Source organism: Phodopus roborovskii, unplaced genomic scaffold (genome assembly GCF_943737965.1).
Source record: "Phodopus roborovskii unplaced genomic scaffold, PHOROB, whole genome shotgun sequence".
NCBI lineage: Eukaryota > Metazoa > Chordata > Mammalia > Rodentia > Cricetidae > Phodopus > Phodopus roborovskii.
In genome coordinates, this window is record NW_026125074.1 from 24,214 (window position 1) to 38,721 (window position 14,508).

A 14,508-nucleotide genomic window follows, 5' to 3' on the forward strand; every position below is an offset into this window, starting at 1 on the left:
TGCTTCAGTTTCCTTTTAGTTTTGTCTTGCTTTTGAGACAGGATCTCACTATGTTGCTCTGGCTGTCCTGAAATTCTTTATCTAGACCAGGCTGGCTTGAACTCACAAATTAAATTCTGTCTCCCAAGTGTTGGAATTAAAAGTATGCACACCATACCCAATTTTGCTTTCAGTTTTCCAAGTGCTGGGATTATAGACATGTTTGACTATTGATCTATTGATGGATATCTTTTGGTTGCTCTTGCCTTTTGGCTATTGTGAATAATGCTATGTTTATGCATATGGATGTTCAAAACATCAAGATCTGCCTTCAGTTACTTTGCAAAGTGGGCTTGTTGGGTCACGTGGCACGTGTGGGCACGTGTGTGTTAGTGTGTCCTAGTGGATCACGCTCCACCTGCCTTTTGTTTTCTTTTTTCTCTCTTTTTTTTTTGTTTTCTTTTTTTTTTTTTTTTTTTGTTGTTGTTGTTTTTTGTTGGTTTGTTTGTTGCTTGTTTTTCAAGACAGGGTTTCTCTGTAGTTTTGGAGCCTGTCCTGGAACTAGCTCTTATAGACCAGACTGGTCTCAAACTCACAGAGATCCACCTGTCTCAGCCTCCCAAGTGCTGGTATTAAAGTGCATGACAACTGCCAGCATCCACCTTAATTTTTAAGATAGAATCTCTCACTGAACCTGGAGCTCACAGGTTAGGTTAAATGAGCCCATGAGCTGCACAATGTTCTTATCTGCCTCCCCAGCACTGGGATTATAGGCACAAGCTACTACCCTGGCCTCTTTTACATGTGTCCTGGTGCCTCTGGGACAAGCCTTTTACCAACTGAGCCATCTTCCCAGCCCTGGTCATTTTATTTTTAATACTTTGAAAACTTCCATGGTGCTTTCCATAGCAGCTGCATGGTTTTACATTCCCATATTGGTGCCCAGGCACTATTTGTCTAATGCTTGCCAAAGCTTGTTATTTGTGGCTGTTTTCATTGTTGAAAGCAGTTGCCCTCACCCACAGCTGGGTAATGTCTCAGTGTGGTTTTGATTTACAATTCCCTGATAATTAGCAATGTTGCTCTTTTTATATGATTATTTTCCATCTGTGTATCTTTGAAGAAATGTCCAACGCTTTTGATCATCTTAAAATCAAGCTAATATTTGTGTCATATTGTAGGAACTTTGGGGGCTTGATGATAGAGCTCAGGGGTAGAGCATTTGCTAAGAATATGTGAGGTCTTAGTTAAGTCACAGCATCTCTCTCTCTCTCTCTCACACACACACACACACACACAATGTAGGACTTTTTACATACTCTAGATGTTACCCTCTGATTAAATTGGCCAGTGCTTCTTCCCATTTTTCAGGTTGCCTTTTCAGGGTGTTAACTGTAACATTAGATGCACAGGAACTTTTTATTTTGTGTCTAACTTACCTGCCTGTAATCTTGCTGCCTCTGCCTTTGGTGTCAAGTCTAAGAAACCATTGCCAAATGTGCCATGAACTCCGGAGCTTTAGATAGTATGTTAGGTCTTTGGTTCATTTTGTGTTTGTTTTTTAGACTGTATAAAGCAGAAGTCCAGCTGCATCTTTTCCTCTGTTTATCTGTTTTCTCAACACCATTTACTGAAAAAAAACTATTCTTTCCCCTTGGTGTGTCATCCTTGTTGAAAATGCGCTTGATCAGGTGTGTAAAGACTTATTTCTGGGGTTTCTGATCTGTCTCCTTTGTATAACTGTGTCTGTGTGCTTGCTCCAGAATCACAGTTTTAAATACTACAGCTTTGTGATGGTGTTTGAAATCAGGAAATGTGAGAATCACCAGCTTTGTTCTTGTTCAAACTGTTTTGTCTGTTCTACTCTGGATTTTGCTGTTTTAGTCAAACAGTCTGAAATGAAAATCAGTTTTGCGGTTTCTTGAAAACAATAAATCTAGCAAATTCTGGTGATGAACAACTAGAATAATTAACATGCTCTCTGGGCTAGCACTGCCTGCATCCAGCCAGTTGACACACTGTCTGTTTCCATGAGAAATAAAGATCATCTTTAAGACTTTGGAAGACTGCCAAGACTCTTGGTCTAAGAAAAACAGTACTTCAGTTAGAGGCTGTGGTCCACTGGCCCACAGACTTGCTCCAAAGGAAAGAAAAGAGTTACGAGAGTGTTGGGCTGGAAAACTGTATTTTGTTTTGGTACTGGGGAGGTTATGCTTAGATTCCCCAGAGAAACAGGATTAGGAGGACAGTCAAGAAAGACCTGTCTCTTGCTAAGTGTAACCATATATGCCTGTTACACCAGGATGCAGCATTGTGAGTTCAAGGCCAGATATGGGCTACATAGGGAAAGCCCAGCCTGAGCTACAGAGTGAAACAATGGCTCAAGCAAGAAGTGGGCAGAGCTTGGGGGTGTAGCTCAGTGATAGAATGCTGCCAAATATGCTATGTTCAAGGCCTGGGGGCCAGAGGATAAGGAGGAGAGAACAAGAGTACAATACCTACAAAGATCCTATGTCAGGGCTCTTAGCCACAACAGAAACCCAAGGGCTCTGAAAGTACCATGGAGTTTTTAGTGGAAAGCAAATGGTCAGCTCTGAGCAAGGATCTGACATCAGATGACTTAGGAACTGTATGTGGGCTCATCATTCAGTAAACACATTAAAACTAGAAAGGGGCTGAGGAGATGGCAAAGCAAGTGAAGTACTTGTCCTGTAAGCATGCAGACAGAGCCTGGGTCCCAAGAGCACGTGAAAGAAAGCCTGGTGATTGTGGCAGCCCACCTGTAATTCCAGTGGGCAGGATCCTCAAAGAAAACTAACTAGCAGGACAAACTATATCAGCAAGCTCTGGGCTCAATGGAGAGACCTTCCTCACTCTGTTTATAAGGCACTGAAGTCACTGAGGTCAATGTAGACATGTGAACATGAATACATACATACATACATTCATACGTGCGCGTGTGTGTGTGTGTGTGTGTGTGCGCGCGCCACACACACACACACACTACACACCTCTGGAGAGTCAGCTTGCTTTCTATTACTGCAATAAACAATGTGACCAAAAGCAACTTTAGGAGAAAATGGTTTATTTCAACCTTTAGCTATTGGTCCACCATGAAGGGCAGGAACTCAAGGTTGGAATCTAGAGGTAGGAGTTGAAGCAAGACTAGGGAAGGCTACTTACCGGCTTGCTCAGCTACCTTTCTTATACAACCAGGACATCAAATCATCAAAATTACCTAGTAGTAATGGCCCAAACCCTACTGAAACAAATGTAGGTGCATGTTTCATACATCCAAAACAGCTGTGTAAGAGATGTGGCATCTCCTGCAAGCTTCCTCTGACTTCAGTAATGAAAATGCAGATGAACATCTCCTTTTCTCAGATGGAACATGTTGAAGCCTATAGAATGCTGTCTCCCAGAGGTTACCCTGCCATCCAGAGATGGCACCTGCACATTTACCCACCTGTACACCCTCCTTCCCCATTTCAGTCTCATTTTTCTCCCCTTTCGGCATGTCTTGGCATCATCTCCAAACTACTGATGCTCAAATTCTCACATGAAGATCTGCTTGTGGAAAAGACCACCTGAGATGCTCCTCCTGACCAGTCTCTAATGGTGTCACTTTATCTTTCTAGATAATGACTCCCTGCTGCTTCCCAGCTATTTTATGCCATGACACAAAGATTAAAATATAACATTTGTAGAACACACTGTGTGTGGTGTGGTAGTGCATGCTTGTAACCCTGCACTTGGAAACTGGAGGCAGGAGGATTGAGAGCTCAAGAACAGCATAGGCTACATGAGATCCTGCCTTAAAGATTAAAAATAGAGGGGGTGAGGTGAACGTGATTAGTCCCAGCACTTGGGAGGCAGCAGAGGCAGGAGGATCTCGGTGATTTCAAAGGCAGCCTGGTCTACAGAGCAAGCTCCAGGATAGCCAGGACTACACAGAGAAACCCTGCCTTGAAAAAAAAACAAAACAAAAAACTGGAGTAAGTTTAAGGGGATTTGGGGAATCCTCTGAGGAACTTCAGTGAAATGTCATTATAATGGTACTGTCTTTTTAAATAATACTTTAGAGGCTGGATATATTTCAGTGGCACAGATCTTCCCTAGCACATACAAGGCCCCATGTTTCCCTTGCCCCAATAAATAGATACCTAGCAAACTAATATTAACTTTGTCAAATAGCAAAATATTTAAGTTGTATGAGAAACTTATTTTGGAGCAGATGCTCTTTGTGACTTTGGTTTCCTGCTGAAGTAGTGACAGGATTTATGGCTAGTTTAGTGATAATATTTTCATATCTGTACTTGGCACACCAGAGGAGAATTTCTGTCCCTATAAACATGGTGTACCCATAATTTGTACCCTACAATTTCCCTTAAAATACTCCACCTACCATTTATACTTTGTCTTCAACTCCTGCTTCTAGAACTGGTGAACTTCTCCTGATATGCTCATATCATGGCTTACTGCTCTGAAGGACCTAATTTCTAAAGAGTGGAACAAAGTCACTGTAACCCAAGTGCCCACATTCATTCCACTGGCAGACATTGTTAAAACTTTTTACCAGTGTGTGTGTGTGCGTAGGACACCTTTGGAAGTCAGTTCTTACTCTTCGCCATGTGGGTTCTGGGAGTTTAGTTCAGGTGGTCAGGCACAAAGAAAAAATTATAACACTTATACAGCACAATGCAAGGCACGCTGAGCCATCTTGCTGGCCCTGTTAGAACTTATTTCAATTCAGTAATGTTTATTTGTGTAAATTATAGATGCTGTTGTTTGTATCAGAATTTCTCATAAACATTAAGAAAGACACAAATAAGGAAAGCAGAAGACACTGAAATTCTCTTTTGACTCAACCCATCTGCCTTCACTAGCTCTGTTGACCTCAAACTCCTGAATTCCTGCACATGAACAACAAAAGAAAAATAAATGCCAGGATTTTATCTTCATTTTTCTTTTTGCTAAGGATCAAACCCAGGGCCATGTGAATAATAGTCAACCACTTTGCCATAGAGTTTGGATAGTTTAAAGATAAGGGGGCGCTACAATACGTGTTTGGAGAGAGATATACATTTCTTATGAAATGATTAGCCTTTCTCCCTCTGTCAGTTTCCTTCTTGTTTAGGTCTATTGATTCTCACCCTTGTATATTTCCCCTCCCACATTGATGAGATTGGCTTTGACCAATGGAGTATTAGCAAGCATGGTGGAGCTATGCTTTGACAAGAACTTAAATTTAGTGGCTAGTGTGACTATTCTCTGGTGGCATTTCTGTTCATGACCCTCTTGCCATGCTATGAGGATCTCAAATCAGGCTTGTAGGAAGCCAAGGCTCAGCTGAACTTACTGCTAACAGCCTGTACACACGCCCTATCCCAGACAGAGCCATCATCCTAGCAGTCACAAGGAACTACAGTAGGCTGCCCCTGCTGAGCCCTGCCCTCAGTGCAGAATTTCAAGCAACTAAGCATCTCTTAATATCACAATTTTGGGAGGCAATGTGTTAAACGGTATTAAATAATCAGAGCATAAAACTGCATTAAACAAAGAGAAAAGCTGTGTGTTTCTACTGTTTTCTGGGCTTAAAAGCTGAAATGTCTGAAGTTTGAATCAAGACTCACCCTCCTGAAAATGAAAATTGCCTTAGATACGTGTATAAATGTCAGCTTAACCAGCCACAGTGGCCCACACCTGTAATCCCAACACGTAGGAGGCAGAGATAAGAGAATTCAAGGCCAAAGTGGCTTATGTAACTAGTACCAGGCCAGACAAGGCTACAGGGAGAGCCTTTCCATAATTAAATAAATAAAGTCCATTTATGTCTGTGCCTCCACATCTGTAAACTCATGAGGGAAAGAATTGAATCTGTGGTGGTCATCATTGTTTTCTGACCTAGAAAAACATTTTAATACATTGGCTGATGGTAGGGGTGAATAGAACGAGTACATGCTTGGGAAAAACTGTTAGTAAATCAGTACTGATTTACTAGTTCTATCATTTCCTTTGCCTGAATGAGATAATTATCTATTTTAGGTGTGTGGGTGTTTTGCCTGCATGTATATCTGTGCACCATGTGAATGCAATGCCCAAAAAGGCCAAAAGAAAGAGTGTGATCCTCTGGAACTAGAATTATGGACTTGAGAGCCACCACGTGGGTGTGAGAACCCAACCCAGGTCCTCAGGAAGAGGTTCCAGTGCTCTTAACTGCTGAGCCATCTCTAAGCCTCCAAGATGATAATCTTTGCAACTGTTATCATTATTATCAGATGTAATGTTTACAATATAGAGACATTTTTCTAAGGACTTTATACATGTAGTCATGGGTCTCTTAACAACAGGCATATGCCCTAGCAGATACATCAGTAGGTGATTTTGTCATTGTGAAAAATTATAAGGTATACTTGGATAAACTAAAATGACCACAACAATGTGATCTATGGAAGCACTGCCCTTAACTAAAACATCATTATATAATAAATGGCTTCCTTAATTCATTTAGTCCTCATAATAATCCAGTTAGCTTGGCGTTATTAGTGTTCCCTGCTGCAGATGAGTATAAGGCACAGAAAGTATAAGGAACTTGCTTCTGGCAGATCTCAGATGCAAGCACAGGGAATCAGCTCCCAGAATCTATATAAACCAGGCTGGCTTCAAACTTGCAATTCTTTTTCCTTGGTCTCCCAAATACTGGGATTAGAGGCGTGTACCACTATACCAGACCTCTAGAACACATGCATACTCCTCTAAGAATCCATATCTCCTTAACCACTGCTCTGCCTTTCCTATTCTCTTGTACTGGATCTGGCAGTGCCCTTGCTGCTGAGGAAGAAAAAGGTAATAGAAATAGGAAGGGACAGCAGAATCTTTTTCATTATGACAGTGACATTATGGCATCATCATGTTAAGAGAGGTTGAAAACTCGGTGACTAAAGGAAGACGAGAGTTGGGACAAGAATGGGTGACAGTCACCAGGAAGAAAGAGTTACATGGGCCCTATCCCTCAACCTCTAACTGTAGTGGCTGAATTAATGGTGTAACTCCAGCCTGGAGCGTTAGCCATGCCCACTCTCCAGGAAGGTCCATAAAATACTCTGAGTCTGTAACAGCTGGCCTCCTGAGCTCTTTCTATGCAATGGCCAATGGCAGTACTTCCTGATGGTCAGCACAGAAATCGGTAACAAAGGCCAACTTGGTACTGCTACCCTTCCTTCCTCTGTGCTGAGAGACTGCTTGGATGCAGGGGCCAGCCACACAGGGTCATCATGAACTGATGTCTCAGTTGGATAAGTACGATACTTTTCATCACTCTCACCACAAGCAAATGTATACACAAACTCTCTTGTTTTCAGTTCTCCATTTAAAGAAGATAGAGAAAATAAGTATTAAATATTAGAATAAGATGAACTTTGTAGCATATATCTATAATCCCAGCACTAGAGAAGCAGATACAGGAGGATTGCCACAACTGTGAGGCCAGCCTGGGCTACATAGCAAGTTCCAGGCTGGCCAACTAAGGATACACTGTATTCTAGTGCATAGCCAACTAAGAATACGTAGTATTCTAGTACAGTTTCTCTGTTGCTATGATTAAAAACAAATATTGATGGATGCTGGGCTCCATGCTGCACATTCTTAACCCCAGAGCTCGGGAAACAGAGGCAGGCATATCTTTGTGACTTCCAGCCCAGCCAGAGCTAAAACCATGTTTCAATGAACAGGACAGTGACCAAAAGCAACTTGGGGAAGGAAAGAGTTTATTTGGCTTACAAGTTACAGTCCATCATTGAAGAAAGTCAGAACTTAAGACAGAAACCTCAAGTCAGAACTGAACCAGAGACCACAGAGGAATGCTGTGTACTGGTTTTTGCTATCTTTCCTATGTAGCCCAGGCCTATCCACCTAAAAATGGTATCACACACAGTGGAATGGGACCTTCCTACACCAATCAGCAATCAAGGAAATGCCTCAAAGATACAGACACAGGCCAGTTTGATCTAGGGAACTCCTCAGTTGAGTTTCCCTCTTCCCAAGTGACTGTAGGTTTGTGTCAAGTTGACAGCTGAAGCTATGACATATAGCAAAATCCTGTTCCAACACTGCTTCAAAAAGAGGGGTGGTGAGGTTTGAGGCAAAACAGTTCATATCTGCATCAGAGTTTGTGTGCACAAAAAGAACCTAGATGGAAAAAATTAAAAGACATCTAGTAGCAAAGTGAGGTAGAGAATTAAATAACTACATAAATGTGCATGTAAATAAAATACTATCCCAAGTGATTTAAAGAGGTGATGCTGAAGTCAGGCATTGGTGGCACACACCTTTAATCCCAGCACTCTGGAGGCAGAGGCAGGAGGATCTCTGTGAGTTCGAGGACAGCCTGTCTACAGAGCTAATTCCAGAACAGTCTCCAAAGCAATACAAACAAATAAAACAAAACAAAACAAAAAAAAAAAAAAAAGAGGCAATGCTGGCTGGCATAATAGCATATGCCTGTAATCCCAGTTCTCGGGAAAAGATGATTTTGATCTTGAGGCCAATGTAGCCAATAGAAAGACATTCCTCAAAAACTATAGTGTGGCTGGAGCAGACAGCTATTCTGGCCTCCTCGGGAAGCAGGCAAGCATGTGGTACATAGACATGCAGGCAGGCAAAACATTTGTACACATTAAATAAATAAATCTTAAATATCTAATATAAAGGTAAAATCAAAACTATAAAGTGCTAGGAATGTAGCTCAGTGATAGAATGCTTGTCTGGTACATACAAAGCTCTGTTCAACCCCAAGGGGGAAAAATGACAAATGGAATTTATGAGTTTAGATTATCCAGATGAGACGATATTTAAAAAAAAAAATTTTTTTTTTTTGTTCCTTTTCTTCTTTGCAGGATGGGATGCAAAAGACTAAACTCAGAGCTTTGTGCTTGCCAGACACATACAATGCCCTATATCTTGGGGCTGGTGAAATTGCTCAGTGGTTACAAACACTGGCTGTTTTCCAGTGGAGCAGGCTCAATTCCTATCACAGTCATCTTTAACTCTAGTTCCAGGGGATCCACCATCCTCTTCTAGTGAACATGTGTCTTATTTTGCTTCTGTTTCTATATGATAAAACACTGAACAAAGCAACTTGGGGAGGAAAGGTTTAACAGGTTAGTCCATCCTGAAGGGAAGTAGTCAGGGCAGGAACTGACACAGAGGCTGTGAGGAGATGTGGCTTGCTCATTTGCTCTTCATAACTTACACAGTCTGTTATATATATATATATATATATATATATATATATATATATATATATATATATATATATATATATATATATATATCATCCAGGACCATCAGGATAAACCCAGGGGTGGGACCAGCCACAGTGAGGGGACCCCTCCCAAATTAATCATTCATCAATCTAGGTTTCCCAGACTTGCATACAGGCCAATCTTATGGAAGCACTCAGAAGATGCCCTCTTCATTCCTAGATACATCTGGGTTTGTGTCACATTGACAAAAACCAGCCAGCATACCTAGCTTTCTTATATAGCCCAGGCCCACTGGGCCAGATATGGTATTTCCCAGTTATCTGGGCCCTCCTGAATCAATTAGCAATTAAGAAAAATATCCCACAGACATGCCCTCAGGCCAATGTGATCGACGCAATTCTTCACTTGAGGTTCCCTTTTCCCAGGTGTGTCAAGTTGACCACAAACTCACCAGGAATGTGCAAATGAGTGGGTGCTCTGAAGACAGCAAAGGCAATGTGTGTGTCCTCTTCTGTGGCTTTGCACTTCGGTTTTTGTTTTGTTTGTTTGTTTTTCCAGACAGGGTTTCTCTGTGTAGCCCTGGCTGTTCTGGAACTAGCTCTATAGACCAGGCTGGTCTTGAACTCACAGAGATATGCCTCCCAAATGCTGGGATTAAAGGCATGCACCACCAACACCTGGCTTGCACTTCAGTTTTTAAATAGGACCTCTCATGGAGCATCCTGATTTGCCTGAGCTGGCTGGTCAGGGAGCTCCTGGATCCCAGTCTCTGCCCCTACTCTGCAATGCTGCCATTTCAGACACAAACTACCATACCCGATTTTTCCTTTTCATTTTTGGGACAGGGTCTCACTATGTATCCCTAGTTAACCTGGAACTCAGAGAGATCTGCCTGCCTCTGCCCAACAATCCCTGCCCCTCCCTGCCCAGTTCTGAGATTAAAGGCAGGAGCTACAGATCCTCATGTATACAGAGCAAGTTCTCTCCCGCAGTGAACCATCTCTCTACCCTGTTGTTTTATGTCTGAGATATGCTATTGTTATGTAACCCAGGCTAGCCATGAACTCATGATTCTTCTGTCTTGGCCTACTTTCCCTAATGCCACCACCACATTCATTCAGAACTTAAGGTTTTTTTTCTCTCTTTTACATTTGTGCTTGTGCGTCTGTGTGGACTGTGGCTTTCATATAGAGGTCAGAGGACAACTTGTGAGAGTCTTCAAATTGTTGGGCTCCAGTAATAATCCTGTCATAACCTTCAGAGTAGTTAGGACTTTAGGTACACATTCTGCTACCACATCTGACAGCCTTTAAACAACCAAAGCTAACACCCGAAGGTGTGAGAAAGTGAAAGGATGGGAAGTGAGCGTGCTTATCGCTTTTTCTAAATGGTAAAGTACTTCTATCTGTGAGGCTTTAACCTGTTCTTGAAATCCTCTATGTGAAATAATTTTTACTTACTAAGATCCTTTCTTAAGGAGGAAGACCAAGAAGGCCACAAGACAGACCACCTTCCTAAACTATGCCTGTGCCAAAGAGCTGGAACTGGGCATATCCAAGGCCTTACGACATTTCTACCCAAATCACACTCTACAACTACCCAGTGCTCATCTGAGATTATGGGGACATACCCCATATGCTCATCTGCTCTCAGGAATGCTGAACCCCAGCTTGGAGTGGCTAAGGAACCTGTGAACACTGCCTGAAGAAGGCTCTCTTTCTCTCTAGTTCCAGAGCCCTCCCCAGAAAGAAAGAAAGGAAGGAAGGAAGGAAGGAAGGAAGGAAGGAAGGAAGGAAGGAAGGAAGGGAAGGAAGGAAGGAAGACATGATTCCAAAATAGGTAGGAGAAACATTGGGAGTTCAAAGCCATCCTGAGCTACACACCAGATTCAAGACTGAGGTTAACCTGGAACACACAAGGCTCTGTCCCAAAAAAGTAAAAGAGAAAAAACAAGAAGACAGGGTAGGAGTAACACATTCAAAGTCCATGCTGCTTGAAAACACTATAGACAAATGTTTCAGCAAATATTCTCTCTCACCCCATTGGCAAACAGGCAGTTACACTACCTACCAAGCCAGACTTGAAGGCTGAGGATATTCTGTAAAGCAGAATGAATTAAGAATACAGCTGTGCAGGGTGGTGGTGGTGCATGCCTTTAATCCCAGGACTCAGGAGGCAGAGGCCATCAGATCTCTGAGTTCAAGGCCAGCCTGGCCTACAGAGCACGTTCAGGACAGGCTCCAAAGCTACAGAGAAAACCTGTCTCAAAGGGGGGAAAAAAAAAATAGCGCTGCAATGGGAGGAGACTGAACACAGGGCCAGGTATAGTGGCTCACACCTACAACCTTAGCATTTGGGAGGTTGAAGCAGGAGCAGTGCCCTAAATTCTAGGCCAGCCTGAGCCCCAGAGTAAGACAGAAGTGTGGCATTATGTTTTGTTTTTGTTTTCTTAATTTTATATGTATGTGTGCTGTGTCTGGGCAAAAGAAAAAAAAACTTCAAATTAAGACAACTTCAAATAAGATATTAATTTCTCACATACACCCCAGACACAGTCTCAAATATCCCAAGTAGCCTCCAGCTTTCTATATAGCCTCAGTTGGTCTTGAGCTCCTGATCTTTCCCCTTAAGCCTCCAAAATTCTGGGCTTACAGGTAGAAACCAAGCCATTTGGTTGTAAATTTTCACTTGTAAAGCTGGTAAAGTTTAATAGAACAACAACAAGAGAGCAAAACAGAATCACTTGTATTTTCCAGACCCATGCACACGATGGTGGAAGCAGTACAAGCCAACATAAAGTTATTATAACTCTCATTTTGCTCTTGCACTGACTCAGCAGTTTCAGCTGTAGGTGCCTGTCCTAAAGAAATATTTGCAACCAAATGTGATGGCACACACATGGGCCTATAATTCCAGCTCTTTTTTCAGGCTGACAGGATTACTGCTCTGAAGATATAACTTATTACTTGATGTGATACTTGAGAGGGTAACACATAAGAGGAGAAAAATCATGTTTTTCAGCCAAAACAAAACACGTAGTAAAAGTTTGTAAGGGAAGCAGTGTAGCTTTAGTGACTGAAATAGTTCAATGAAAGCATTAAGACTGAAGAGGCAAACAGCACAAGGTTGACACTCCAAAACCTTAGCTCATTAAGACACACCAAGAGGTAAAGAAGTCTCCAGATAGGTTTGAAAACAGCCCTTACAGCTCCCTTAGCTCTGGCTATATCCAATTACCTATGATTTTCTTAAGACACTGAAGTGACAGTTTAGCACTGAAGACCTGAGGTACCTATGGAAAGGTAGTAGGAGAGAACTTCAATGCTCCATGTCACACACACACACACACACACACAGGTGAATATTTAAAGCATCACATTCCACACCTAGGCTTCCAGTGCTTTCTTTGTCTGTTAAGAAATGTGCTAAACTGCTCCTTGTACAAGTGCTGAGCTATATTTTGTCATTTCTCTTGTAATTTGTTTTGTTCAACTTCCAGCAAAAGTGTAAGCAGGAGGCTCAGTGGTTAAGAGCACGTATTACTGCCTGGAGGCTGGGAAGTTCAGTTTGAGACCAGCTTTGGCTACAAAGAGTACTTACTAGGCTAGACTGGGCAAGACCCTTTCTCAAAAACAAAGTCAACGATGGTAGAGAGATGACTTATCAGTTAAAAGCACTTGTTGCTCTTGCAAAGGCCCCAGGTTTAGTTTCTAGCACCTACTGGGTGATTCACAACTGCCTGGATCCAACTCCCTATCTTGCCTGACCTCCAGGCTCTAGGCATGCATGCGGTGCATAATACGCATATAAACAAAACATTCATTCACATACAGCAAATATAAAAATTAAAAAGCCAAACAAAATATATGAGTCTATGTATAAAAGTTATCTGAACAGTCATAGACTCCATGCTTCCTGACTTCCTTGGGCACCTACACAGACACATACACACGACTGAAAAATCTTTATAAAATATGTAAACTGTACAAACTTTATAAAATATGTATACTGTACTTTTCCAAGCTTGCACTTTCAGCTGCTTTGATATGTCTATTGGGTTACTGAATAAGAAAAAAAAAAAAACACACTCCATTTCTCATTCTGTCCTTTGAAAGCCAACTACAGACTTTGATTCGTTGGTCAGAAAATTAAAACAATTAGCTAACGAAATTAATTTTTTTGTTGCTACTCTGCATCCAAACGTAATGGAAGATTGACTAGAAAAGAATCCACTGCCTTCAGTTTGCATAAAGCATTCCCTGTTTGCTTCAGTCCCAGGTTCCCTGGGCCTCAGGCTTTGAAGCCAGAAGGAAATGAAGCCTGGGCTCGCCAGAAAGCTCTCACAGAAGTAAGTGCACTTGGGTGAAACCACCAGATCCAAAGCCTGCAAGGTTGGTCTGGCGACTAGGCCCGCCTTGCTCAGCATTTCTTGCCCGCAGGGCTCAGAGCTAAGGGGCTGCAGAAAATAGGCTCCGGGTGGGGTTCGGCTTGGGTTCCCGCAGATCCCCTTCGGCAAAGGGCCTGCGGCATAGTTCCGAGTGTAGGGAGCCAGAGCAGCTGGGCTCCAGGACATGACCTCTGCACTTCAAGACTTCCGCACTCTGCGGCGTCGCAGTAAAGAAAAAGCCTCTAGTAGATTCCACGAGCCTTGGGAACCGGGGCTTGAGTCCCACCCCCACAAGGCCTTTGGGCTCAGCCACTCCCCGCCCTAGGGCCCCCGCGCCCCCGCGCCGTTGCCCGGGTAACCGAGGGGCGGCGGCAGCGGCGTGAGGCGGGACTTCCGGCAAGTGACGCGCCCCGGCTCGGCTACAAAAGAGGTCGGCTGCGGCGGGCCGGGCGGAACTTTCCAGAACGCTCGGTGGGAGGTGGAGGAGCAGCGTCTGCCCCAACTGCGTTGTGCTACGCTCCTCTTTCCGCTCTCCGGCACCGGCCCGCTCACCGGTGAGTCTCGGCCCTCGGGCCTTCCTCGGTCGCGACGTGCGGCCTTGGCTCCAGATGGCCGAAGGGAGCCGCAGCCGGAGGCCGTTGGCCTCGCGTGGGCGGGGGCTGCGGGCTCCCTGAACCGGACTCGGTCTTCGGAAGGCCGCCGGGATGCTCGGGGCCCTCCCCGCCCGCCACGAGGAGGCCCGAGGCCCGAGCCGACTCGGCGTCCGCATCACACTCGTGTCGGTGCGCACCCCTTTCGCCCTGCCGCCCGCGCCGGGTGGGCAGCGCTGCGCACGCGCGGACCGAGGCAGGGGTGAGGGGCTGCGGGAGGAGCCGGGCG